Source organism: Camelina sativa, chromosome 15 (genome assembly GCF_030686135.1).
Source record: "Camelina sativa cultivar CO46 ecotype springtype chromosome 15, ASM3068613v1".
Taxonomy (NCBI): Eukaryota; Viridiplantae; Streptophyta; class Magnoliopsida; order Brassicales; family Brassicaceae; genus Camelina; species Camelina sativa.
This window is the reverse complement of record NC_141894.1, coordinates 28,945,001-28,949,908: the sequence shown is the minus strand read 5'-3', so window position 1 is coordinate 28,949,908 and position 4,908 is coordinate 28,945,001.

The window sequence follows — 4,908 nt, the reverse complement described above, 5'->3', positions numbered from 1 at the left end:
GTCTCCTCTTGACCAATAATCACTTTCCTAATTGATTCTAAGCCTAACTCTTACAAACCGTTAATTGTTTCTCGTAGAAAATATCTCGTTTCGACCAGTTTTATGTGTCATTGCCCTAGAAATAATTCCTTCATGAAAACTCTGATTTTCCATGATAAAATTTCATATTTTCTTTTCCTTAAGGCTCCCTAAAATCCTCAAGCTTAGATAAAACTAATCTTATCATTTTTTCTTTTGGTGATTGGCTAAAAGAGTCTCTAGCTACTTGATTTTCTTAAATAAATTATTTTGTGCTTCAACTTGGTTTTTACTTCTTTTTACAGCATCCTTGACTTCTTCAAGGTTCTATTAATTTATTTCAAGCTTGTCCTTAGCACAAAATTCAATTTCTGCTTGTTAGCACTCTTATGAGTAGTTTCTGGGTCGATTCTCTGGAACTCTGAAAACTGACTGATTCTTCTTGGCTAAAACCTTTCAAGCTTCTTATCTGATTTAATCATATGACTTAGCCTACAGAATTCTTCTTTTTATACCTTCCGAACTGATTCTTAGTTGCTGGACTAATTACCGTAAAATAGCAACTCTTGCTAGACGGCTATCAGCTCCTATTGAACCTTAGCGTCGATCCTTAAATATTTTTTTCAGAGCTTTCTGATGTCAGTCCTCTTGGCTACTGATTGAAACTAGTCTTTCTTATAAATTCTCTTCTTCAACGTTTTCTTCTCGGTAAGGTCGTTCGACTATCTTACTGCATCTTTCGTCTTTGAATTATTTTTTGAGTAATAATCTCTCGAGACAAGTGCTCTAGATCCCTTCTACTGAGCTTTACTCATCGTTGTTCCTTTGGTTTTTAACCAATCTCCCCCTCCTTCGGTTTATTTCTCTCGTTTTTCGAATGGTCATGTCCACATCCTTCCCGTATATTTTTAGGTTTAGTACAGGGTATTACATTCAATTCCCCTTAATAGAATTCGTCCTCAAATTCTCCTTAGCTTCGCCTTGGGTCTTCTGCTAGCTCAATCTCCTCTTTGGTCTCTTACCTTTAAAGACTTCTTCCTTTTCCTTCATTTTCTAGCTTGGTTATTTCCGTCTTGGCATTTAATGAGAATTCTTGTATTCGCTTAACTCCAATCATTTCTTCTGCTACTTGGATACCACTCTTGAAATCCTTTTTTTTAAGGTGTTGCTATTAGAACTTCAACACTTCCCTCTTCCTTCTTCATCTTTAGTCGCTTCCATTACGACTTTACTTGGTTTCTTCATCTTACAAGTCTAGTCCATCATTTCTTCTAGTTAGGTACTGTGCTTTATTCTTGGACTGCATGATACAACACTTCATTTGAATCTTCTCCATTATTTTCTTGCATCCTCTTTGAATTATTCAGCTCTACCTTCTACGTAGTTCATGGCTCGCTCGACATATTTCTTCCTTCTTGACAATCTTTTGTTTACTGCTCTCCTCTTTGTTGATTTCTCTTACATTCTGAGATTACAACTGGTCTTCTTATCTGATAATGGTGTACCATTCCATTGGTTACCATCTCTTCTCCTTCGATACTTTACTCTCTTGAATAAGTTTACATCACGTTCCATTATGTGCAGCCTGCCTTTAAAAGTTCTCCTCTGCTGGTTTTAGCTATTCGCCTCTTCTTCATAATTGTAGCTCCTCCTTGATCAGAATTTATCCTTGGCTTCAAACATCTTCAGATCTCATAAATCTCTCCTTCAAAGATTGATGTTAACTCCCAACACTTCTTCCCTTTTTCTTTTGAGTTTGGTCTTCCTTCTGTTCCTCTATGCTAGAACTTATTAACACAAGGAGGATGATCTAGGGTTTTGATTGTGTGTTGATGGTTATGTTTATATGTTGTTGAAACTTTGGATAGAAGTATGCTAGGTTGTTGGATAGAATGGTTAGGATTGATATCTTGTTGATGTTTATCGGAGTTGATTATTGTTATATGGATTCCGCTGTGCATGTTATTGGTATTATGGCTAGTTAGTGATGTTTATGTTGTTAGTTTAATTAAGTAGTATGAGATGCTTAATTTTAAAAAAATGGGTCGGGTTGTTTCAATAATCTACAAAATATACATATATATATATATAAGAGGTATCGGGTCGTGTTTTGCATTCATCCACACAAAGTTTTTGAGTAAAACATTAATAAAATCATTTTATGTTTTTAGTGTTGAGGGTTAATGACTTCAGTTATTATTCGTTAAAGCTTGCTTGATGAAAATTTTGCAAATTTAGTATATTTGGTTGTAGCATAATCCATATATGGATTTCTTCAAGGAGTGGATTTGTTTTTAGGGTTCTAAATATGAGTTTTGTTTAGAGCTACAATGGGGCAATGTGTTACTAAATATCTGGGACAAGGACTTTGTTGATAGTCATGTACATACTGTACAGTGCAGTACTACAGTTGGTAGTTTCGTTAATAGTTCTATGACATTACTGACCCATAAGTTCATACTTCTCACTATGAATTATTACGTATTTTAAAATTATGTATCTTTTTATTTATTTTTTATATTATTTTCTATAAACAACCAAAACAAAATATATATTACAAAATCCAATTTTGTAATTTTTATCATTTACTGTAATTATGAGTTATTTGCTTTTAAGCAAAAACAAAAACCCCCAAAATAAGCAATTTCAAACTAAACCGAGTCATATAGATAGAAGCCTACTTTATTAAACAAATTTCTTTTACTGAGTAACCTGAAATTCGAATTTAAAATAAATATAGTCCAAAACTTAGATGAGAAACTAACTTCATTTTTTTTTTTTTGACAAAAAAAAAAAGATCAGCTCATATCATTTATAGTGTTACAAAATAATTATATAAAAATACCAGAAAAATTTAACAAAACATTTCTCGGACTTCAGTTACTAGCCAGCCCCGGCTCAACTAGAGTGGATAGGAGTCTCTCAAAAAAATTACATAAGATAATGGTCTATCAAATTTTAAAAACTGTAAATTGGTATGAAAAAAATTAAATAAAAACATCCAAAATTTCTTTTAAATGCTATTACTTTACATAAATAGACCCTTAATATTTTAACAAAAATAAAAAATAGACCAAGATTATATTTATAAAATAGTCCAGCTTTTGTTAAAGAATTCAAAACATTCTCAAAAAAATATTGGGGAATTACACCCTATAACCAACAAAAAATCTTTAATTCACATACTAACTACCCTGACCATTAAAATATAATATACACTATATAAAATAATATATATCATTTTATCTATCCACCACCAAACCTATCTCTTTACCACCACCACCATCGCCGGCCACCACCGCCGACCATATTTTCCAGTCACTGCTGCCGGCCATCTCCTACGACCACCACCTCCAGCCATCTTCTCCGGCCATGCTGCCGGCCATCTTTCCCAGCCACCGCCGGCCATATGTCTGGCCACCTCCACTGGCCATTTTTTCCAGCAACCACCACCGGCCATCTTTTCCGGCCACCACCGCCGGCCATCTGCTCCGACTACCGCTGGCTATCTCCTCCGACCACCGCTGCCGGCCATCAGCCACCACTACCCTACTCTACTACATAACACTAAAATGGTAATTTCCTTCTACCCTTATCCTATTCTTCTAATTATTTTGAATATGACGCTATTTTCTTAATTTTATTTGTGATATTGGTTATCACACAAATTGACCCAAAAATATTTATATAACAAAAAGTACAAAAAAAAATGTTTTGGCCCAAGGGCCTCGTTTATGTTGAGCCGGGGCTGTCTACTGCATAATGCATAAGTATTTACTAAACTAGAGAAATACATAATCAAGGTAAGAGAAACAAATGTGATTGACACTTCTCTATTTCTCTTTTCACCTTTTCCAATAAAAAAAAAAACTTTTCTTTTGAAAATTGTAAAAAACGGATAAAAATAATAAAGACAAACACAATCTCGGGCGATGGCGATGGCGATAGGATATCTAGGGTTTTGATCATTGATGTGGGTGGATCTTTCGGTCTCGTTCTTGGTTTATTCGGTTTTTAATGGTGTTTTATTCGGGATATTTGTGATCGACCTTCGATTGTTGTTCTTGTGGATTGGTTTTGAGATTCGTTTCTCTAATTGGGGGTAAGGATGGAAGGCTGGGATTGTCGGACTTTCTCGATAGGATCTCGATCCTTCTGTGGCTTCTCATTTATGCGGTATCTCCTCTTTCATCATTCGCAAAGGAAAGGGAATATTTCCCTATCCTCCCCAGATTCGATTTACTTCTCGGGATGGGACAATTGGTGCTTATTGGTGTCGGATCTGGTGCGATCTTTTGGATCTGATTTTCTCTGATAGCTGGTCGTGGAGGTTTCTACGGGATCTGATTGAGAGTGTATTGAATGGGTGGATTGAAGTGGTGGGTCTGGGGATCTCGCTGGTTGCGGTGTATAAATGGGGTTCTCTCTCCATGGAGCAACTTCATCTCATACACTTTTCTCTTGCTTTCCCCAGTTTTTGGTCCTTTCTGTGTTGCGCTTTGCAGTCTCATATTTGCATTTGTGCGATGTCTCAAAGTTTGGTGCTTGGTCCAGTTTCGGTTTCAAAGGGTGTCCAACCTGCTGTGGTGAAGCGCAAGGTCAAGATTCCTTATTTTGACAATACAACATTGATCGAGGGATACTCCAAAACCATTGTCGGAAGGTGCATGAACCCTCGTTCGCAGGACATGAAGACTCTTCTGTTCCTGTTTCTGCGGATCTGGCATTTGGAAGGCAAGGTGGTTGGAGCTGATTTAGGAATGGGGAAATTCCAATTTGATTTCGATGATGAGGCGGATATTGTGGAGGTTCTGAAGATGGCACCCTTTCATCTCGACAATTGGATGGTATCCATGGTCCGATGGAGTCCCACAGTCGATCCCCTGTATC